A 25,419-nucleotide genomic window follows, 5' to 3' on the forward strand; every position below is an offset into this window, starting at 1 on the left:
TGTACCCAGTTATCATGCTGCAAGGGGATGAAGTGGCTGAGATAATCCTCGATGATCTGGTTGATCCTCTCGACTTGCACATTGGACTGGGGGTGATGGGCTGAGGAAAAGTCTGATCTCACATCAAGGAATTTACAGAGTGCTCTCCAGAATTTTGAGGTAAATTGAACCGATCCGATCGAACACAATGAGAAGGGGCAAGCCATGCAAGCGGAAGATGTGCTGAATGAAGAGACTCGCCAGTCAGGGAGCAGAAGGTAGGCCTGTCAGTGGGCTAAAAAATGTGCCATCTTCGAGAACCGGTCCACCACCACCCAGACAGTGTTGCATCTTGCTGAGGGAGGAAGGTCTGTGAAAAAGTCCATCGCAATGTGCTGCCAGGGGGCACTGAGTACAGACAGAGGTTGGAGCAGGCCGGCAGGCCTGAAGTGAGTAACCTTGTTAGAAGCACACACCGTGCAGGAAGAGACAAATTTGACAAAATCTTTGGGTGTCACGTAGGGTTCGTGGACCCACAGAGCCGTATCGCCTTGGCAGTATGGCAGCTGACCAACAGGGCACAGGTCAGAGTCTATAGTTCATATAGGGTACCTGTGGCAGCTCGGACAGTAGCAAGGCAGGCTAGGCTGGGACTAGGCAGCAGGTAGACGTCAGGCGTGGAGTAGCAGGACAGGCGTGGTATACAGCACGGCAACAGCTCAACACGGCACTAGATCATTCTTGTCGGTTGGGCGATAATGGAGCTCAAACTGGAACCTGGTAAAGAACAGCGACCAACTGGCCTGACGAGGATTCAGCCGTTGGCCCGTCTGGAGATAGGTGAGGTTCTTGTGGTCCATAAAAATCAGGATAGGATGAGCTGAGCCCTCTACTAGATGTCTCCACTCTTCCAGGGCCAACTTGATGGTCAGTAACTCCCGATCCCCAATCGAGTAGTTGCGTTCTGCGGAAGAGAAGAGCTTAGAGAGATATCCACATACCATAGACTTGCCCTTGGAACCTCTCTGGAACAGGAGTGCACTAGCACCGACAAAGGATGCGTCCACCTCCAGCGAGAACTGTAGAGAAATGTCGGGATGATGAAGGATAGAAGCTGACGTGAAGGCACTCTTCACACTATTAAATGCAGGCTCTGCCTCAGGAGTCCACACCTTGGCGTTCATGCCCTTCTTAGTGAGATCAGAGATAGGAGAAATCAGTGAGGAGAAGTTAGGAATAAACTGTCTAATAATTGACGAATCCCAGAAAGCGCTGTATGGCCCTCAAGCCTTGAGGGCGTGGCCATTCCAGAACGGACTTTACCTTTTCAGGATCCATCTTGAGACCTCTATTCGAGACAATGTAGATGAGGAAGGGCAGAGCATCCTTTTACAACATGCACTTCTCCAATTTAGCGTACAGACAATTCTCTCTTAACCGCAGCAAAACTTGACAGACATGTCTGATGAGTCACAGGATCTGGAGAAAAAATCAAGATGTCATCAAGATAGACCACAACACAAACATAGAGGACATAAACTCCTGGAAGACCATGGGAGCATTACACAGGCCGAAGGGCATTACTAGTTACTCATAGTGTCCATCACAGGTCTTAAATGCAGTCTTCCATTCGTCACCCTGGCGAAACCGGATTAGGTTGTAAGCCGCACGCAGGTCTAGCTTGGAAATTTTTTTAGCATCACGTATACGATCAAATAATTCAGAGATCAGCGGCAATGGATATTTATTCTTCACTGTGATTTGGACCAAGGTAGTCAATACAAGGACGCAGGGAGCCATCCTTTTTCTTGACGAAGAAGAACCCGGCTCCTGCCGAGGAGGATGACTTCCGTATGTAGCCCCTCTCCAAGTTCTCCTTAACATAGGTGGACATGGACAGAGTCTCTGGCAAGGAGAGAGGATATATCCTATCACGGGGAAGGGATGCACCAGGGATCACCTCGATAGGACAGTCATACGCCAGGTGTAGGGGCAGTGTCTCCGCCTCCCTTTTGCTGAAGACGTCCGAAAATGCAGCATAATGACCAGGCAATCCTGCCAATGATCAAGGCAGAGAAGGCTGGACCAAACGAATCTGCACCAAGCATCGGCTGGGACACTCGGGGCCCCACTGGAGAGTCTCTCCAGTGTTCCAATCCAGGACTGGGGCATGTAGTCGGAGCCAAGGCAGACCCAGCAGTACAGGGTCAACGGCCTTGAACAGGACATAGAACGGTAGAAGTTCGGAGTGGAGAGCCCCTAGTTGGAGCCTCAGCGGCTTGGTCACAGCTATAACTGGGTCTGGCAGAGGTAGTCCATCTACTGATGCAACCATCAATGGTCTCTCCAGAGGTGTAGTAGGTAATTGGAGAAAGTCCACCAGGTCTCTACAAATGAAATTAGCAGCGGATCCAGATACGCAGAGACCTGATGCGTTTTCTCACCGGACACTATGGTCACAGGTATAGACAACTTAGACGGGAGTCCTTCTTTACCCAAGGTTGTCTGTCCTACCAACCCTAGGCTTTGGGGCTTTTGGGGACACAGACACACAAGATGGCCTCTGAGGCCGCAATAAAGACAGAGTCCCGAAGTGCGTCTTTGTTGTCTCTCCTGGATAGATAGCTTACATTGGTCCATCCTCACAGACTGCTAAGGAGGATCGGCATCTGAGGATGACAGGGGTTGCTGCAAGGTCGGGGCCAGACTAGGAAGGTCTCCCTCCCGATGAACCTCTTGGAGCCGTTCCCGGAGCCTTCTATCAATCCGGGTAGCCATGAGGATGAGGTCATCCAGGACAGACGGCAAGTCTCGAGTGGCAAGTTCGTCTTTAATCTTAGGAGACAGTCCATGCCAGAATTTAGCCACCAGGGCCTCATTGTACCACAACAGTTCTCCCGCCAGGGTGCGGAAGTGGATGGCGTACTCGCCCAGAGAGATGTCTCCTTGGCGTAAGTTCAGCAAGGAAGCCGCAGCAGAGGAGGCTCGTGAGACTCGTCCAGGCTCCTCAAACACTGTGCAAAATGTCCGGAGGAAACCCTGGAAGTCACGGGTCTCTGGTCCTTGTCTCTCCCAGATAGGGTTCGTCCATGCAAGGGCCCTGCCAGTAAGGAGAGAGATGATGAAAGCGACCCTTGCGCCATCAGTCGAAAATGCCCTTGAATACAGGCTGAAGTGGATCTGGCACTGGTTCAAAAATCCACGACAGGAACTTGCGTCTCCATCATAGCGGTCAGGAAGTGGCAAAGAAAAACAAGCATCAACACTGCCAGGGGGTGTAGTCTGAGGAACAGTACTGCGAGGAGGTGTAGTAGGAGGAACGGCAGCTCGTGCCTCCTGCCGACGTGCGAGAATGTTCAAGGCCTGGAGGAGTTGGTCCTGTCGAGGCCTGAGGTCTAGCATATCCGCCCGCATCTCTTGTGACGAAGTCATGGTCTTGGATCGGCCAGCGGGGTCCATGGCCTGAGCGTACTGTCAGGTAGGGTTCGTGGACCCACACAGCCGTACCACCTTGGCGGCATGGCAGCTGGCCAACAGGTCAGAGTCTATAGTTCATATAGGGTACCTGTGGCAGCTCGGACAGTAGCAAGGCAGGCTAGGCTGGGACAAGGCAGCAGGTAGACGTCAGGCGTGGAGTAGCAGGACAGGCATGGTATATAGCACAGTACGGCAACAGCTCAACACGGCACTAGATCAGGATACAGGCTACAGGAACAGGGAACACTTGGAGCAGGAAACACTAGGGGACCATTTGCAAGACAAACTTAGGATACGACAACAACACTCAGGCATGGGAGGAAGGGGCTGAGACTTTCTTATAGCCCAGGGTGCTCAGGGTGCAATCAGCACAATCTCCCACATGGGTGCGCTCTGGCTTCTTGAGTCTGGACTGAGCTCGCGAGCACACCCTGGTGGTCACTGTGGAACAGGACGGCCGCATGTGCAAACATCTCTGGAGAGAAGGGCGTCGACTGAATGGAAGGAGTTTGTGGTCAGTGACGACGGACGTTACAGTGGGTAACGTGGGCCACCAGAAGAGACGAGCAATCAGGTCCCGGGTCTTACGAACACCAGCGTGCCCAGCCAGTTTAGAGCTGTGTCCCCAGCGGAGAATTCTTCTCCTGTCTGCCAACTGAACAAAAGTCCTCCCCTGAGGGATGTCTCTAACCTGCAAAGGATTGGCTGTGACAATGCAGGTCTATGATACTTTGAAGGGGCTCCACCATGTCATCCGTCTCAAATTACCTGGACAGGGTATCTGTCCTCACATTCTTGTCAGTGGGACGGTAGTGGAGCACAAATTGAAAGAGATGAAGAACAGCGACCACCTGGCTTGACGGGGATTTAGTCGTTGAGCGGACTGGAGATAGATGAGGTTCTTGTGGTCGGTGTAAATCAAGATGGGGTGAGCTGCACCCTCTAGAAGATGTATCCACTGCTCCGGAGCCAATTTGATGGCCAGTAGCTCCCGATCCCCAATAGAGTAATTGCGCTCTGCAGAAGAAAAAAGTCTCGAGTAATAGCCACATACTATTGACTTTCCTTTGGTGCTCCTCTGGAATAGAAGGGCACCTGCACCAACAGAAGAAGCGTCCACCTCCAATGAAAACTGCCGCTATACGTCTGGATAATGGAGGATCGAGGCTGAAGTGAAGGCTTTCTTGAGGCTAATTAATGCGGACTCTGCCTCTGGAGTCCACACCTTGGCGTTCACACCCTTCTTGGTAAGGGTAGAGATGGGAGCCGTCAGAGATTAGAAGTTTGGAATAAACTGCCGGTAGAAATTGGCGAATCCCAGGAACCGCTGTATGGCCCTCAGTCCTTGAGGACGAGGCCATTCCACGACAGACTTTAATTTCTCAGGATCTATCTTGGGACCTTGATCCGAGAAGATGTAGCCCAGGAAGGGCAAAGACTGCTTTTCAAAGACGCAATTCTCCATATAAGCGTTTCTCCCCTAATCGCAGTAGAACCTGACGGACATGCCTCCGATGAGTCATCAGATCTGGGGAGAAAATAATAATATCATCGAGATAGACTACAACACAGATATAGAGGAGATCTCAGAAAATATCATTGACGAATTCCTGAAAGTCTGCGGCAGCATTACACAGTCCAAAGAGCATCACCAGGTATTCGTAGTGTCCATCTCGGGTATTGAACGCCATCTTCCACTCGTCCCCTTGACGAATTTGAATCAAATTATAAGCCCCATGCAAGTCTAATTTTGAAAAAATTCTGGCTCCTCATATACGGTCAAACAGCTTGGATATAAGTGGCAACATTTCTTTGTTCTTGACCGTGATCTGGTTGAGACCACGGTAGTCAATGCAGGGTCGAAGAGATCCGTCTCTCTTCTTAACGAAGAAGAACCCGGCCCCGGCTGGGGAGGAAGATTTTCGTATAAAACCCCTCTCCAAATTCTCCTTGATATAGGCTGACATGGATAAAGTCTCTGTCAAGGAGAGGGCATATACCAGTCCACGGGGAAGAGAAGCATTTGGAACCAATTCAATGGGGCAGTCATAATTCCAATGAAGAGGCAACGTCTCAGCCTCTCGCTTGCTGAATACATCCGCAAAACTGGCATACTGAGATGGTAGATCGGAGAGTAACTGAGGCAGAAGGGGCATAACTGGATGAACTTGTAACAGGCAATGACTATGGCATCTGGGACCCCATTGAAGAATTTCTCCGGAACTCCAGTCAAGCACCGGGGCATGTAGGCAAAGCCATGGCAGACCCAGCAGGATAGGATTGATAGCCTTGGGTAGTACAAGGAAGGCGATCTGCTCCGAGTGAAGAGCCCTGACCCGTAGTGTCAACAGCTCTGTGATGAACACAATCGGATTGGGCAATGGTAGACCATTCACAGAGGCAACAGCCAGGGGTCTCTCCAGGAGAACTGTAGGTAGATGTAAACTATCCACTAGATCCTGCTGGATGAAATTAGTAGCTGCTCCGGAGTCAAGATAGGCAGAGGAGGGATGTGACTTCTCTCCGGAGACGATGGCCACAGGAGTCGATAATTTGGAAAAGGTTTTTTACGTTTGGAGACATTCGACCTAGAGTTGTCTCTCCAACCAACCCTAGTTGCTGGAGTTTCAAGGTTTCCGTGGGCATTGGTGCACACAATGACCCGTAAGGCCACAATACATACATAGTCCAGAGGAGCGTCTGCGCTGCTTCTCTTGTTCGGACAACCGGACTCTGTCTACCTGCATGGGTTCTTCAGGTAGCGCACTAGGGGAAGGCAAAAGTGGTCTCTGGACCGAGGGTACTGGTTTGTGACCCCGACTCTCCTGTCTAACCTCTTGAGTGCGCTCCCGGATTCTCATGTCAACCCGAATGCTAAATGAGGGCATCCAAGGTAGAAGGAAGGTCGCGGGCCGCAAGTTCCTCCTTGATGTGAGAGGACAGTCCCTGCCAGAAGGTCGCCACGAGTACCTCATTGTTCCATGCCAGCTCTGCTGCCAGGGTACGGAAGGAGATAGCATACTCCCCTACTGTGGAACCTTCTTGCTTGAGGGTCAACAGAGTGGCTGCGGCAGAGGATGTTCGGCCCGGCTGCTCGAACACGGCACAAAAGGACTGCAGAAATAAAGCTAGGTCCAAGGATACACGTCCTTGTTGCTCCAAGATTGGGTTCGCCCATGCGAGGGCCTTGCCAGTGAGGAGGGAGATAATAAATGCCACTTTGGCCTCCTCTGAGGGGAAGAGATGAGCCCATAGCCTAAAATGAACAGTGCATTGGTTAATAAATCCTCTACAGGCTCTGGGATCACCGTCATAGCGAGGAGGAAGATGCAGAGGAACTGTGGATCCGGAACATACAGGGGGAGCAACGGGCAGTGGCACAGCAACAGCCTCTGGAGGAAGAACCGGAGGAGGAACAGTGAGTTGATCCAGACGGGCCATGATAGTATTTATCACTTCAGGAAGTTAATCCTGACGTGTGCATAGGTCATGCATCTCCGTCTGTATCTTCTGGACTGCGGTCTTGAGCTGGCCAGCGGGTTCCATGGCCTGAGCGTACTGTCACGATCACAGGGTTTGTGGACCCGCTAGGCCGCTCCGCCATAGCTAGAGGCAGCTGGCCTAGTCACAGTCTTAACAAAAGTCTATAGCAGTTTGTACCACACGGGTACCTGAACTAGTTCAGACAGTGGCTGTGGCTTCAGCACGGATGGAGGTAGATGCAGCAGGTTCCGCCAGACGTGGCGGACAGTACTAGATGTGGCAGACGACGCTGGACGTGGCAGAAGACACTGGATGTGGCAGAAGACACTGGACGTGGCAGAAGACACTGCATGTGCAGTAGGGCATGACTCCAACACTAAGAGGTTCAGAAATGAGAACACAGCACGGGATACAGTATACTAGTAACAGGACACGTGTAACGACTGAAACGGGAAAACACTAATGGACCATTTGCAAGACAGACCTGGGATACACTAACAACGCTCAGGCAAGGATCAGATGGGCAGGACCCTTCTTATATTCCAGGAAATGTGTAGTTGATAAAGATGATTGTTCACATGTGCGCACACTGGCCCTTAAAGTGCGCGAGTACACCCTACGGGACACAGCGGACCAGAGCGGAAGTTAGCACTGGCGTCTCCTAGGAAGGAGATGCGAGCCAGCGCTCACTGATCCATGGCTGTGAGCATCAGGAGGGGAGTAAACCCAACGGCCCGCGGGCATGGATGCTAAATAGTCAAATAGAATGAACATGTCAACAAGTAGCCATTTTTGTAGCTACACCAACAATTGAGATTACAACTGTACAGACAGCATATCAGAACAAAAACATTGAAAAACACATTTTCTGATCACATACTTCATTTTAAAAGAGTACCATACACTAACCTCCATCCGCTGTATCACTCAGCATTACAGCCCTAGTATTCTATATTTAGCCAAAGTTAAAGGGGCTAAGCCAAGGTTATCAAGCCACGGGCCCCAAATATTGTTAAGCTTTTTAACAGTCCTTCTCTTAGAGTACACAAATTTCTCTAATCGCAGATGTAGATTCACCATTGCAACATATTTCTTTCATTGTGGAGGTGGCAGTTGATTTCCAGTGTAATGCAATCAATTTACGAGCATGGTAGAGAAAACAGAGATAGCCTATGGCTCTCCATTATAGGAATCTCAGAAACATATCCCAATAAACAAATTGATATATCCCTATTCAGTTGCACTGCAAATATACTGTCAATCACTACTATGAGGACAGTTCCACAGTAGATGGATTAGTTCAGCTCCTGGGGAATGACACCTGGTGCACAAGTCATCAGGCTTAACCCTTTCGGGACCGAGCTCATTTTGGCCTTCAGGACCAGCCCCATTTTTTCCAATCTGACATGTGTCAATTTATGTGGTAATAACTCTGGAATGCTTTTGCCTATCCAAGCGATTCTGAGATTGTTTTCTCATGACATATTGTACTTTATGCTAGTGGAAAAATTCCGTTAATAATTTCATTACTTATTTGTGAAAAACACCAAAATGTAAAGAAAATTTGCAAAAATTATGATTTTTCTCATTTTAAATGTATCTGCTTGTAAAACAGATAGTAATGCCACACAAAATAGTTACTATTTCACATATTCCATATGTCTACTTTATATTTGTATTTTTTTTGAACATCCTTTTATTTTCCTAGGACGATACAAGGCTTAAAACTTTAGCAGCAATTTCTCACATTTTCAAGAAAAGTTCAAAAGGCTATTTTTTAAGGACCAGTTCAGTTCTGAAGTAGCTTTGAGGGCCTTATGTACTAGATAGACCCCCATAAATCACCCTATATTAAAAACTACACCCCTCAAAGTATTCAAAACAGCATTCAGAAAGTTTCTTAACCCTTTAGGCGTTTCACAGGAATTAAAGCAAAGTAGAGGGGAAATTTTTAAATTTTATATTTTTTGCTGAAATTCATTTGTAATACATTTTTTTCTGTAACACAGAAGGTTTTACCAGAGAAACGCAACTCAATATTTATTGCCCAGATTCTGCAGTTTTTAGAAATATCCCACATGTGGCTCTAGTGTGGTAATGGACTGAAACACAGGCCTCAGAAGCAAAGGATCACCTAGTGGATTTTGGGGCCTGTTTTAGCCACAATATCAGGTTTGAAGAGGTCTTGTAGTACCAAAACAGTGGACACCCCCCAAAAAGACACCACTTGGCAAACTACACCCCTGAACAAATTCATCAAGGGGTATAGTGAGCATTTTAACCCCACAGTTTTTTTGCTGAATTTAGTGGGATTAGTCCGTAAAAATTAAAATCTAAATTTCTTCCAATAAAACGTAGAAATTATCAATTTTTACAAGGAATAAAGAAGAAAAAGCGCCCCAAGATTTGTAAAGCAATTTCTCCTGATTATGGCTGTACCCCATATGTGGTAATAAACGGCTGTTTGGACACACGGCAGGGCTCAGAAGGGAAGGAGCACTATTTGGCTTTTGAAGCTCAAGTTTACTCAATTGGTTTTCGGGTGTCATGTCGCATTTGCAAAGCCCCTGAGGGACCAAAACAGTGGACACCCCCCAGAAGTGACCCCATATGGGAAGCTACAGCCCATGAGCATTTTGATCCCATAGGTTTTTTTGCTGAATTTAGTGTAATTAGGCCGTCACAGCTTCTATTGTTTTTTATTCTTTTTTTTTTACGGCGGGTCACCGTGTGCTATAAATTACATATTTAATTTATTCTGTGGGTCGATGCGATTACGGCGATACCATATGTATATAGGTTTTTTATGTTTTACGTTGTTTGAACGATAAAATCACCGTTTTAAAAAAATTCTTTCGTTTTTGTGTCGCCATATTCTAAGAGCCACAACTTTTTTATTTTTCTATCAGGAAAGCTGTGTGACGGTTTGTTTTTTTGTGGAACAAACTGTAGTTTTTATTGGTACAATTTTTGATCCCTATTTATGCAATTATTTGGGAGCTGAAGTGACTAAAAATAGAGATTCCGGTTTTTATGGCAGTCACCGTGCGGCATAAATTACATTACATTACATTTTTACAGTTCAGGCTATTACGGATGCGGTGATACCAATTATGCATAATTTATAAAAAAAAATCATATTTTTCTAATAATAAAGGACTTTATAAGGGAAAAAGGGAGATTTTTTTATTTTATTGTTTTGACTTTTTACTTTTGTACATTTTTGGTTAACTTTTTGTAACTTTTTTTTTTTTAGTCTAGGGATTTGAAGATCCAATTGTTGGATCGTTGTTATAATACCCTGCAATACTTATGTGTTTTTTTTTTACACACTAAAATAACTAACACTTCAATTATTTCAGTAGATACACAAATGTTCTCAGTACAGCTGGGTGTACGAGTGAGAGAGCATGCGGTATAGATCTAAAATCAACCTTATACATCAGTCATGCAATACCTGCTGAATTTATAAGCTTTGCTATCCTTTTTGTTTCTCTATCATTGGTTAAGAGCTTTCCCACATTTGTCAGTCCATTTTCATTTGCAGCAGTCTGCACCTCAGACTCGTCTTGACGCACATTGCACACGTCACCCCCATCACTTCTGCCACTTTAAACCACGTACTTTGCTTTTCTGCTTTACTTTTGCTCGTGATCATTTACCATCCCTTGTTTATCTCTCCACAAACTATTTATCAACATCCAAACAACCACCTTTCAACATGCCTGCATTTTTAAGCATTCTTTCACACTTCTTTCTACTCGTTTGTTGTAGTGTCCCTGCCTGCCCTGTTTGTCACGATTCGTCTGGCTGTATACCACTGGGTACCCCCTGTCGCTCTGCTCTTTGAGTTCCCCATGATCAGGACTTAACCACAGAAGTATTGACGGTACTACCAGATATTACCTCCAACTCTTCTGTCCCAGACTCTCTGCTACAAACACGCAATCTGTTGATGTCCGCAACACTCTGCTATAAACGCGCAGTCTGTCTATCCGGACAGTTGTGTCACCCACAGACACCTGTATTACCTGAAAAACCTTTATTCACCCATGCAACGTTTCAATCCCTCAGGATCTTTCTCAAGCATAATAAAACACATCCAAACACAGTTTTTTTAAGGACTCACAGAGTCATTAAGCAATAAAGCGGTGATCAAGTAAAAAATGTTACTCAAATAAATAAATATTTGTAAATAAAGCAATCATAAAATACAGACATGAATAGGGGTGATAATTACATGTGTGCATACAATTTAATAGGGGACTGGTACAGACAAAAAACAGTCCAAGTGTAAACAGTCAATAAGTGATTAATACATCACCAGGTGTACATGTTAAAAAGCAAATTACATACTGTCATTATGCAGATAGCGGAGGGACTTGATCCAGGTGTGATTACGGCATCCCTGTACATCAGCTGGGTATATCCCACGTGTAAATACGGAAATGAATCTAATCTAACAGTAAGAGCCGAAATCCCGCGAGACTACGCAATCCAAATCTCGCACATGTGCAATAGCTCAAAAACTTGTGTGGCGCCCAACAATCCAGATGTCAAAAAAATTTGCGGGACCAACTAGTACATGCTGAAGTGGGACCCCTTTGTACTAATCGCCAGTTAACCCTGGCTCCTAAAAAATTGGGATGTTTCCCTTGTCTGAATTGCACAAATTGTAATATGGTCAAGGGTAGTACTTTTTGTCACCCTATAAGTGGTAAGGTTTTTCACCTTAAACATTTTTTGACCTGTGCTTCGTCCCACGTCATATATGTACTTCAGTGTCGATGCAAATTAATTTATGTTGGAGAGACTACTCAGGTGTGCCGAGTTCGTTTAAACAAACATAAATCTACCATTAGAAGTAAAAGATTGGATTTACCAGTGTCGTCACATTTTGTTTCAGCGGGGCATGTGGTGAGTGATCTAAAGTTTTGGATTGTTGACCACATACCTATACATCGGAGGGGTGGAGATCGAGTCTTGAGACTTAAACATAGGGAGCTTGAATGGATCTTCAAGTTAAACTCCCTAGCTCCACAGGGTTTGAATATCGATTTTAAAGTTGGTGCGGCCATGAGGTGTTGACAACACCTTTTTGACTGCTATTCGTTCATCTCATGATACCTTGCTTGATCTTGAAGTGTCATTTTTCTTTGTGTGTATCAGCTGAACACATTTTGTGTAAAGGATTTGCCAGACACAGCTTCTTTGTCTACGCCCATGGGCAATCAGTCTGCACCTGCTCCTATGTCTGTGAGACTGACTCCATCTTCCACCACTCAGGATGGCAGGCTTAGGAGTGGGAGAGCCTATCACAGCCTGGCCAGATGGAGCTAGCTCCCGCCCACTGTCTATTTATACCTGCCTTTCCTGTTCCTCCTTTGCTTGTGATTCTGCTCTGCTTGTTTCCTGGCCTTGCTGCTACTGCTTGTACTACTCATCGTCTGCTTGTTATAGACCTTGGCTTTCTGACCACTCTTCTGCTCAGCGTTTTTGTACCTCGTTCACTCCAGGTTTGACTCGGCTCGTTCACTACTCTCGTTGCTCACGGTGTCTCCGTGGGCAGCTGCCCCGTTTCCCTAGCTTCTGTGTACCCTTGTCTGTCTTGCACTTACTGAGCGTAGGGACCGTCGCCCAGTTGTACCCCGTCGCCTAGGACGGGTTGTTGCAAGTAGGCAGGGACTGAGTGGCGGGTAGATTAGGGCTCACCTGTCTGTCTCCCTAGCCCATCATTACATAATCACAAGCCCATATACCTAGTCTACCCTGGTCCCTGACACATCTATGGACCCCCTTGAGACCCTGGCTCAGCAGATGCAGGTCCTCTCCCTACAGGTTCAGGCCCTGGCTCAGAGGGACAACCTGCATGATGCTACCCTGGTAGTGCCTCACCTCTTGAACCCCACCTCAAGTTGCCTGACCGGTTCTCAGGGGACCGGAAGACTTTTTTCTCCTATCGGGAGAGTTGTAGGCTCTATTTTCGCTTAAAGCCCCTCTCCTCAGGTTCTGAGAGCCAGCGGGTGGGTATAATTATGTCCTGGCTCCAGGATGGGCCCCAAGAATGGGCCTTCTCCTTGGCTCCTGACGCCCCTGAACTTTCCTCCGTTGATCTTTTCTTTTCTGCTCTCAGGCTCATTTATGACGAGACTGACAAGACTGCCTTTGCCGAGAGTCAGCTGGTGACCTTACGTCAGGGTAAGAGACCTGTTGATGAGTAATGTTCTGACTTTAGGAAGTGGTGTGTAGCTTGGTGGAATGACCCTGCCTTGAGGTGCCAGTTTAGATTTGGTCTGTCGAACGCCCTGAAAGACCTGCTAGTTAGCTATCCCTCTTCTGACTCCCTAGATCAGGTTATGGCTTTAGCGGTACGACTTGACCGACGTCTCAGGGAACGACGACTTGAAAGTTTTTGTGACTTCTCCTCTGACTCCCCCATGATGCCTCCCGAGGTTCCGTTGCTTCGTTCTTCCACGGAAGACTCGGATGTACCTAGGCAACTCGGGGCCTCCGTGTCCCCCCAACAACGTAGAGAGTTCCGCAGGAAGAATGATCTCTGCTTCTACTGTGGGGATGACAAGCATCAAGTGAACAACTGTCCTAGGCATAAGAATAAGCAGCCGGAAAACTTCCACGCCTAAGTGATCATCGGGGACGTCACTTGGGCGCACAGGTATTTCCCGTAAAGATGAAACATAATAAAATCTTGCTTCCCTTTCAGGTCTCTTTTGGTGGTAGGTCTGCTACCGGCAGTGCCTTCGTGGATTCAGGGTCTTCTGCTAATATTATGTCTGTGGAATTTGCTATGTCTCTAGCTATGCCATTGATTGATTTGCCTAAACCTGTCCCGGCAGTGGGTATCGACTCCACTCCTCTTACTAATGGTTATTTTACACAGTAAAACCCCTGTTTTTGAATTCCTTGTTGGCTCCATGCATTTGGAGCAGTGCTCTGTACTGGTGATGCAGGTATTATCGTCCAATTTGGTTTTAGGCCTTCCCTGGTTGCAGTTGCATAATCCCACGTTTAACTGAAATACTGGGGATCGTACCAAATGGGGTAATGAATGCATGACGTCATGTTTTTCTGTTAATTCTATTTCTCTCCCTGAGGAGGTGAACACTCTACCTGAGTTTGTTCAGGAATTCGCTGATGTTTTCTCTAAAGAGGCCTCCGAAGTGTTACCTCCTCATAGAGAATACGATTGCGCAATCGATTTGGTACCAGGAGCCAAGCTCCCTAAGGGTAGGATATTTCATCTCTCTTGTCCCGAACGTGAAGCCATGAGAGAGTATATCCAGTAATGCCTGGCCAAGGGTTACATTCGCCCCTCTACTTCTCCGGTAGGTGCTGGCTTCTTCTTCGTAGGGAAGAAGGATGGTGGTCTGAGGCCGTGCATCGACTACCAGAACTTGAATAAGGTCACTGTAAGGAACCAGTATCCCCTTCCTTTGATTCCTGATCTCTTCAATCAGGTTCAGGGGGCCCAATGGTTCTCTAAGTTTGATCTACGGGGGGCTTATAACCTTATCCGCATCAAAGAGGGGGATGAGTGGAAGACTGCGTTTAACACGCCCAAAGGTCATTTAGAATACCTCGTCATGCCCTTTGGGTTGTGTAATTCTCCCGCGGTCTTCCAGAATTTCATAAATGAGATTTTAAGAGACTACCTGGGGGTATTTCTTGTAGTGTACCTTGATGACATACTTGTGTTTTCCAAGGACTAGTCCTCCCACATTGAGCATGTCAGGAAGGTGCTCCAGGCCCTTCGGGAAAACAAACTGTTTGCTAAGACCGAAAAATGTGTGTTTGGAGTGCAAGAGATACCATTTTTGGGTCAAATCCTCACTCCTCATGAATTCCGCATGGACCCCGCCAAGGTCCAGGCTGTGGCGGAATGGGTCCAACCTGCCTCCCTGAAGGCGTTACAGTGCTTCCTGGGATTCGCTAATTATTACAGGAGATTTATTGCTAACTTCTCGGTCATCGCTAAGCCTCTTACGGATCTCACTCGCAAAGGTGCTGATCTCCTCCACTGGCATCCTGAGGCTGTCCAGGCTTTTGAGGTCCTTAAGAAGTGCATTATCTCGGCCCCAGTGCTGGTTCAGCCCAACCAAATGGAGCCATTCATCGTGGAGGTTGACGCCTCCGAGGTGGGAGTGAGTGCTGTCTTGTCCCAGGGTACCAGGTCCCTCACCCATCTCCGTCCCTGTGCCTACTTCTCCAGGATGTTTTCGCCCACTGAGTAACTATGATATTGGCAACCGCAAACTCTTAGCCATTAAATGGGCATTTGAAGAGTGGCGCCACTTCCTGGAGGGGGCTAGGCACCAGGTAACGGTCCTTACCGACCACAAGAATCTGGTTTTCTTAGAATCTGCCCGGAGGCTAAACCCGAGACAAGCTCGATGGGCGTTATTTTTTACCAGATTCAACTTTTTGGTCACCTATAGGGCTGGTTCTAAAAATATTAAGGCTGACGCACTGTCGCGTAGCTTCATGGCCAGCGCTCCTTCGGAGGAAGATCCTGCTTGTATTTTTCCTCCATGTTTAATAATTTCCTCTATTGATTCTGATTTAGTCTCCGAAATTGCGGCTGATCAAGGTTCAGCTCCCGGGAACCTTCCTGAGAACAAGCTGTTTGTTCCCCTGCAATTCCGGCTAAGGGTACTTAGGGAAAATCATGACTCCGCACTATCTGGTCATCCAGGCATCCTGGGTACCAAGCACCTCATTGCCAGAAACTATTGGTGGCCTGGGTTGCCTAAAGACGTTAAGGCCTACGTCCCGCTTGTGAAGTTTGTGCAAGGTCCAAGACTCCCAGGTCCCGACAAGCGGGCTTACTACGTTCTTTGCCCATTCCCCAGAGACCTTGGACCCATATCTCCATGGATTTTATCACCGATTTGCCTCCATCTCAAGGCAAGTCGGTGGTGTGGGTTGTAGTAGACCGCTTCAGTAAGATGTGCCACTTTGTGCCCCTCAAGAAACTACCCAATGCTAAGACGTTAGCTACCTTGTTTGTCAAACACATCCTGCGTCTCCATGGGGTTCCTGTCAATATTGTTTCTGACAGAGGGGTACAATTTGTTTCATTGTTTTGGAGAGCCTCCTGTAAAAAATTGGAGATTGATCTGTCCTTCTCCTCGGCTTTCCATCCTGAAACTAATGGCCAAACGGAGAGGACTAATCAGTCTCTAGAACAATATTTAAGGTGTTTTATCTCTGACTGTCAACATGATTGGGTCTCATTCATTCCCCTCGCCGAATTTTCCCTTAATAACCGGGTCAGTAACTCGTCTATTGCATTGGTGAATAAAGCCTTTTCTACATTTTGGAAGTGCTGCCTCCTTGTCCTTTTTTCTGCCTGATATTGAGGACCTTGGACCAGGTTCTGAAGAGGCGTGCACCATCCTGGCGGTTCGGTGCTGTGGTAACTCTCTACTTTTGTCCATTTGGGAAACGACACACCTCAAGGAAATTATCTAGGGGTATAGTGAGCATTTTGACCCCACAGTTTTATTGCAGAAATCATTGGAATTAGGCAGTGAAAATTAAAAGCTACATTCTTTCAAAGAAAATGTAGATTTAGCTAATGTTTTCCCATTTCCACAAGGACTAAAGGAGAAAAAGCAGCACAACATTTGTAAAGAAATTTTTCAGAGTAAAACAATACCCCACATGTGGTCATAAATGGCTGTTTGGACACAGGGCAGGTCTCTGAAGTGAAAGAGCGCCATTTGGCTTTTGGAGCTCAAATTTAGCAGGAATGGTTTGCAGAGGCCATGTCGCATTTTCAAAGCCCTCGAATGGACAAAACAGTGGAAAACCCCCACAAGTGACCCCATTTTGGAAACAACACCCCTTGAGGAAATTATCTAGGGGTGTAGTGAGCATTTTGACCCCACAGGTTTTTTGCAGAAATTATTAGAATTAGGCAGTGAAAATGAAAATATACATTCTTTCAAAGAAAATGCAGGTTTAGCTATTTTTTTTCCCTTTTCCACAAGGACTAAAGGAGAAAAAGCAGTACAACATTTGTAAAGCAATTTTACAGAGTAAAACAATACCCCACATGTGGTCATAAACAGCTGTTTGGACACAGGGGAGGGCTCAGAAGGGAAAGATCGCCATTTGGCTTTTGGAGCTTAAATTTAGAAGGAATGGTTTGCGGAGGCCATGTCCCATTTGCAAAGCACCTGAAGAACCAAAACAGAGAAAACGCCCAAAAAGTTACTTCATTTAGGAAACTACACCCTAGGAGGAATTCATCTAGGGGTGTAGTGAGAATTTTGACCCCACAGATGTTTCCTTGATTTTATTAGAATTGGGCAGTGAAGATAAAAACAATCCCTTTTCTTCAATAAGACGTAGCTTTAGCTTAAAAATTTTAATTCTCTCAACAAATAAAGGAAAAAAAGAACCACAACATTTGTAAAGCAATTTCTCCCGAGTACGGAAATACCCCATATGTGGTCATAAACTGCTGTTTGGGCACACAGCAGGGCTCAGAAGGGAAGGAGCACCATTTGGCTTTAGGAGTGCAGATTTTGCTGGATTGGTTTCTGGGCGTTATGTCGCATTTGCAAAGCCCATGTGGGACCAAAACAGTGGAAACCCTCCAGAAGTGACCCCATTTTGTAAACTACACACCTCAAGGTATTCACCTAGGGGTGTAGTGTGCATGGTAACCCTGCAGGTGTTTTTCAGAAATTAGTGTGCACTCGATACTGCAGAGTGAAAATGGGATTTTTTTCCCCATAGATATGCCAATATGTGGCGCCCAGCTTGTGCCACCATAACAAGACAGCTCTCTAATTATTATGCTGTGTTTCCCGGTTTTAGAAACACCCTTCATGTGGCCCTAATCTTTTGCCTGGACATTCGACCAGTCTCAGGAGTGAAAGAGTACCATGCAACTTACACAGTATTGGCAACTTACACAGTATTGGTTCACAATTGCAGTGCGCTGATGTGAAATAATAAAAACAAACCCTTAGAAGTGACCCCATTTTGGGAACTAAACCCCTCAAGGCATTTATTAAGGGGTGTAGTGAGCATTTTCACCCTACAGGTCTTTTCCATAAATGATTGTGCTGAGGATGGTGCAAAGTAAAAATGTTAATTTATGTCGTGCCCAACTTGTGCCACTAGAGACACACACCCCAAAAATTGTTAAAAGGGTTCTCCCGGGTATGGCGATGCCATATATGTGGAAGTAAACTGCTGTTTGGGCACGCTGTAGGGTTCAGAAGGGAGGGAACACCATTTGGCTTTTGGAGCGTGGATTTTTATTGGTAGTAGTTTTGTTTGGAGTTTTACTGGTATTTCAGTTTATAATGTGGGGGCACATGTAAGCTGGACAGAGTACATCAGGGGCATAGTCAGGTTGTATAATAATGGCGTAAAAAAAAGAATAAAATAATCAATAGATGTGTATTACGCTGTGAAGCAATTCTTCATGCACAGGCTGGTGTCGCACTGATAAATGGTCCTTACATATTCCCCTTTTGGTCCATACTCTGCAGCTTTGCAGTTTGGGGAATTGTACTGGGAAAGTGTTGTCCTGACAAAATACGGGTACCCTCGCTTCCAGCAGATATGTTTGGGCCCTACCCTTCCTGTTTCCCTAATTTTAGGGCCTTGATAAATTGCCTATTGAAACAGAAGAAACGTTCCTCTCGGGCATGCACAACTGCATATTTTTGTTTCCTGACTTATTGGAGCCTTAACTAATTTTATTTTTTGATAGACGTAGTGGTATGAGGGCTGTTTATTTTTGCGTGACGAGCTTTAGTTCTTATCGGTACCATTTTGGGGTACATTTGACTTTTTGATCACTCTTTATCCTTTTTTATGGGAGGCCAGGTGCCAAAAAAACAGCAATTCTGATATAGATTTTTTAGTTTTTTTTATATAGCGTTCACGACGCGTCATAAATTACATGTTAACTTTATTCTGCAGGTCAGTACAATTCCGGCGATACCAAATTTATAGTACTTTTTTATGTTTTACAACTTTTTGCACAATAAAATTACATTTGTAAAAAGAATGCATTTTTTATGTCGCCATAACTTTTGAATTTTTTCATCGACAGAGCTGTATGAAGGCTTGTTTTTTGCAAGACGAGCTATAGTTTTTATAGGTACCATATGGATACAGGCGACTTTTTGATCACTTCTTATTTCAATTTTTGGGAGACAAAGTGACCAAAAAAACAGCAATTCTGGAAGTAATTTGTAGGTTTTTTTTTTACGGCGTTCACTGCGGGGGACAAATAACATAATACTTTATAGTTCAGGTTGTTACGGACACGGCGATATGAAATATTTATGGTTTTATAATTTTTTGAATAATAAATGACTTACAAGGGAAAAAGGGCGATTGTGTTTTATTTTATAACTTGAAACATTTATTTTAGTTTTTACAACTTTTATTTTAACTTTTTTAACTTTTTTTTTTACTCTTTTTTTTTTTAGTCCCACTAGGGGACTTGAGGGTCCAACTGTCAGTTACTCACTCATAGCAAACCGATCAGGCTCCGCCTCCGGTAAGAGTCTTAATCGGCTTCCGTAATGGCAGACATGAGGCCATTGTTAGGCCTCCTGTTGCCATAGTAGCTTTAGATCGCTGCATCTAAGGGGTTAATTGCAGGAATCTGAGTTAGCTCTGGTTCCTTCCGTTACAGCGGGGTGTCCGCTGTAACATACAGTGGACACCCACCGCTGATGATGCCGGCTCAGCTTCTGAGCCAGAAGCTGAGCCGTCACCACCTTGCCGATGGCACCGGAAGCCTTTTTAGACCCCACCTCCGAGTGGGTTATAGGAGTCTTCCGTTGCTGCCAGACAAGGAGGCCTAATACTAGTATTAGGCCTCCGGTTGCCATTGCAGCCACCGGCAACCCAGCGATCACGTCGCTAAAAACCCCTCACATGCTGCGATCTCTATTGAACGCAGCATCTGAGGGGTTAATTGGCCAGATCGGAGGCTTGCTCCAGTCCTGGCTGTTACATAAGGGTGCCAGTTGTAACATACGGCTGGCACCCGGCAGTGATGGTGCGGGCTCAGCTCCTGAGCCCGCACTATCACCGCAACGTAATGGTACTCCGCTTTGCGGGATGCCCTGCCCGACAACGCCATATATATATGGCGGATGTTGGGAAGGGGTTAAAGGACTGACGCTTTATGTGCATATAAAGTCATGATGCTATCTGGCATCAGTCCTGTGAAGTAGAGCCCAGTTAGTTAGTTAGGAAAAGGGAACAGGCCGCCCTGCAATATAATGGGGCCCGTTCCCTTCTCCAAATTAACGTTGGGCTGCGGCGGTGGAAAGTGCCAGCGGGCCCCGCTTGTTTCTTTTGTAGGCAGGGTCCCTGACGGTAGTACCAGCAGCCCTGAGCATGGTTAGGCCAATGTAAGTCAGAAACAAAAAGTTAGTAGGTAGTATAGAACAAACATAGAGCACTATATACATGACATGAACCACTATAATTGGCACAAGTCTGGTTCCAGTAATGAATTTATATAATGTGAGCTATCTCTTGATTGACAATCATATAGCGGCACACGCTGCTAACGGGGTAGAATACACACAAAAAAAGAAAAAAGCAGCTGCACTCACTTATATCATAATAGATCATATACCTGAATTACAAGAGGGAGGTGATGGAGAAAATCTATTGAACTGGATGTATCCACGGTGGTTAGATTTGAAATTCTAAACAGGACACTTTATCTAGGTTTCTTATGGTTTTTGTAAGGCATCATGCATCATGCACACAATCATTTCAGTTTTGCATATCGCAAAACAAGGATCCTAGTGGCGTCCATTTGACATGTTCTATAATTTTGCCTTACAGACACACGTATCCGCAAAAAAAAAAAACAGATGCGTGCATGGCTCCATAGAAATGAATGGTTTAGCATGTTATCTGCAAAAAAAATAAATGGATAGGGCACTGAAGAAGACAACGGTCGCGTGAATGAGCCCTAAAACTTTTTGAATAGCTGTGTATGCTAATATGTATATATTTTATATTGTGATATTAATTTTTTTATTTTTTTTCATCCCAGACGGTATACACTACCGTTCAAAAGTTTAGGGTCACTTAGAAATTTCCTTATTTTTGAAAGAAAAGCACAGTTTTTTTTAATGAAGATAACGTTAAATTAATCAGAAATACACTCTATACATTGTTAATGTGCTAAATGACTATTCTAGCTGCAAACGTCTGGTTTTTAATGCAACATCTACATAGTTGTATAGAGGCCTATTTCCAGCAACCATCACTCCAGTGTTCTAATGGTACATTGTGTTTGCTAACTGTGTTAGGAGGCTAATGGATGATTAGAAAACACTTGAAAACCCTTGTGCAATTATGTTAGCACCGCTGTAAACAGTTTTGCTGTTTAGAGGAGCTATAAAACTGACCTTCCTTTGAGCTAGTTGAGAATCTGGAGCATTACATTTGTGGGTTCGATTAAACTCTAAAAATGGCTAGAAAAAGAGAGCTTTCATGTGAAACTCGACAGTCTATTCTTGTTCTTAAAAAAAAAAGGCTATTCCATGCGAGAAATTGCCGAGAAATTGAAGATTTCCTACAACGGTGTGTACTACTCCCTTCAGAGGACCGCACATACAGTCTCTAACCAGAGTAGAAGAAGAAGTGGGAGGCCTGGCTGCACAACTGAACAGCAAGACAAGTACATTACAGTCTCTAGTTTGAGAAATAGACGCCTCACAGGTCCTCAACTGGCAGCTTCATTAAATAGTACCCGCAAAATGCCAGGTGTCAACGTCTACAAAGAAGAGGTGACTCCGGAATGCTGGCCTTCAGGGCAGAGTGGCAAAGAAATAGACATATCTGAGACTTGCTAATAAAAGGAAAAGATTAATATGGGCAAAAGCACACAGATATTGGACAGAGGAAGATTGGAAAAAAGTGTTATGGACAGACGAATCGAAGTTTGAGGTATTTGGATCACACAGAAGAACATTTGTGAGATGTAGAACAACTGAAAAGATGCTGGAAGAGTGCCTGACGCCATCTGTCAAGCATGGTGGAGGTAATGTGATGGTCTGGGGTTGTTTTGGTGCTGGTAAAGTGGGAGATTTGTACAAGGTAAAAGGGATTTTGAATAAGGAAGGTTATCACTCCATTTTGCAACGCCATGCCATACCCTGTGGACAGCGCTTGATTGGAGCCAATTTTATCCTAAAACAGGACAATGACCCAAAGCACACCTCCAAATTATGTAAGAACTATTTAGGGAAGAAGCAGGCAGCTGGTATTCTATCTGTAATGGAGTGGCCAGCGCAGTCACCAGATCTCAACCCCATAGAGCTGTTGTGGGAGCAGCGTGACCGTATGGTACGCAAGAAGTGGCCATCAAGCCAATCAAACTTGTGGGAGGGGCTTCTGGAAGCATGGGGTGAAATTTCTCCCGATTACCTCAGCAAATTAACAGCTAGAATGCCAAAGGTCTGCAATGCTGTAATTGCTGCGAATGGAGCATTCTTTGACAAAAGCAAAGCTTGAAGGAGAAAATTATTATTTCAAATAAAAATCATTATTTCTAACCTTGTCAATGTCTTGACTATATTTTCTAGTCATTTTGCAACTCATTTGATAAATATAAGTGTGAGTTTTCATGGAAAACACAAAATTGTCTGGGTGACTGCAAACTTTTGAACGGTAGTGTATGTTCCAACTAGGTCCAGCTCCAGCTTTACATTGGCCCTTGGGCTATTGAGACACAATCGGCCCCATTATGTTTCAATTTCCCAAAAGGTTTGTTCACACGTGGCATTTTTTTTGCATTATTTTTATTTATTTTTTAAAAAAGGACATGGCTATTTTTTAGTAATTTTTACCAAAGAACGGCAAAAAATCTATTTGCATAAAACACAGTAAAAATGGCACATATGAAAATAACTTAAGTGAGAGAGAGGCTATTGCAGGTTGCATAGTTTAACCCTGTAAGGCTTAGTTCACATTACCGTTCCTATACGTTTACCTCTCTTCCATCAGAGGAAGAGAGGATCGATACATTAAACGGAAAGCAACGGTTCCGTTAGAATTACCATTGATTTCAATAGTAATTATTTTGTATCAGTTGCTTTCCATTTGTCTCCGTTTGCTAGGTTACCGTTTTTTTGAACGGAAACAAAAGTGCAGTCTGCAGAACTTGCTTTCCGTTTAATGTATCAATCCTCTATTCCTCTGATGGAAGAGAGGTAAACCTATACTAACGGTAGCGTGAAAGAAGCCTTGCTGTTAGAAATTTGGCTACTATATTTGTTCAAGTGACCGGAAAAATGTAACATTTTTCCATCCCAAATTACAACAGCCATAACTTTTTTTTGTCAAAATAGATGAGGTATTGATTAATGTGAAACAAGTGAAAATTTTTGTTAGGCAACATTTTTTTGATTAAGATAACTAAGCATTCCAAATTTCTTTTTATGCAAATACCAGTCACCACATATAATATGTTAACTGCATTGTACAGATTGTTTCTGAGATACCAGATATGTCTATGTTAATTACTGTTTTCTGATGTTTATTCAATAAAGTGTATTATAAAAAATGTGTTTATTGTAATTTTTTTGCACAGTTATTTTTTAGACACGTAAACTTAACTGGAAAGATTTGTTTTTTTTGTTACATTAGAGGTAGGTTTGAGAATCCTAAATCACAGGTGGCAAAACATTTGGACACATGGTTATTAATTTTGATACATTGTACTTCATAAGCTGTCAGACAGTCAAGGTATCAATTGGCCAGCACATAAGAAACAGAGCCATAATTATAGGCTTTTTATTCCCTCTATTAAACACTTTTATATAATTGTAATGTTGTGATGTACAATATATATCCAAAGGTATATGGACACCCCTCCTAATTATTACAAACAGGTGTATAAAATCAAGCAAACAGCCTTGCAATATTTATAGATACAATTATTGCTAGAAGTATGGGTCATACTGAAAAGCTTAGTGACTTTAAAAGCGGCACTGTCATAGGATACCACATTTACCACAAGTAAATTTGTAAAATTTCTGCTAGATCTGTCCCGGTCAACTAACATAGCTTTTATTGTGGAATTGTCTAAAAGTAACAACAGCTCAGCCATGAAGCTGAAGACAAAGTAAACTCACAGAGCGGGTGCTTAAGCATGTGGAGTGGTGTAAAGCACATTGCAACTGGACTCTTGGTGGAGCCAATCCCGCCTCACACGGTCAATACTGCACCTAGTTAAACATAACACTAAGGCTGGGTTCACACACCCTATTTACGGACGTTAGTAATAATTAAAAGCCGGGCTCGAGCGTGCACGCACACGCAACGGGTCACAGCGGACTGGAGTGGAAGTGAGCATTGGCGTCTCCTGGGGAGGGGATGCGGGCCAGCACAGATCTATGGCTGCGGCCGCAGGGGGCTGAGTAATTCAGACTGTCCGTGGCCATGGATGCTACACCAAAAAATAGGTGGGTGGAGAAGGGCTGAGTAGTTCGAGCCCTGCTTCACCCTGAATTGGAACGCTGTTTGCAAGTCAAACTTTCTCATCCAACATCTGTAGCTAAATGGGCACAAATTCCTACAGACACACTCCAAAGTCTTTTGGAAAGCCTTCCCAGAAGAGTGGGGGCTGTTATAGCCAGAAAAGAGGGCCCAAATCCATATTAATGTCCGTGGTTTTTTAATGGGATGTCTATAAGCTCATATAGGTATGATGGTCAGGTGTCCACAAACCTTTGGCCATATAGGAAGTGGGTTATATTTTTCAACATGTGTATCTCAATATAATTATTAACACACTGAGATATTATTGGTTGATACTTGATTAATGTGACTATTTAAATGTGCTCTTGAGATTTACAGTATGCTTGAAAAATGCTTATTTAGAAGAAACGTATGAGTAAATAAAATTACAGGAAATGTAATATTACCAGTTAGTGCTGCACTTTATAATCAGGTCGAGGGAGATAGCTGTTGGCCGACAGATTTCTTATATATATGGCTAGGCTCTATTCACACGACAGGGTTTCCCGGCCGTGTGACGGCCATTCAAAAAACGTCCGTCAAACAGCTGCAGTAGGAACAATAGACCCCAAATAGGGCTATTCACACGACCGACTTTTTGACAGCCCGGGCCGTCAAAAAATGTGACATGCCCTATTTTGGGCCGTTCTCCTGGCCCCATAGAAGTCTGGAATGTATTCCGAGTGGTGACCGTGTCTTCCGTCGCTCGCTCTCTCCTCCTCCTCACAGTGCGAAGTGCACGTGATGAGGAGGAGGAGGGTATTTTTTTGCTCCCTGTAGGAGCGGAATCCCCAATCCCCAGCCACAGCTACGGCAACGCTGTGGCCGGAGATTGGGGATTCTGCTCCAGGAGAAGTCCCTGACTTCACTGTCCATCTATGGACACAGTGACGTCAGGGACTTCTGAAGGGGAATCATCGGCGCTGTGGCCTG

Source organism: Rhinoderma darwinii, chromosome 1 (genome assembly GCF_050947455.1).
Source record: "Rhinoderma darwinii isolate aRhiDar2 chromosome 1, aRhiDar2.hap1, whole genome shotgun sequence".
NCBI classification, from domain to species: domain Eukaryota; kingdom Metazoa; phylum Chordata; class Amphibia; order Anura; family Rhinodermatidae; genus Rhinoderma; species Rhinoderma darwinii.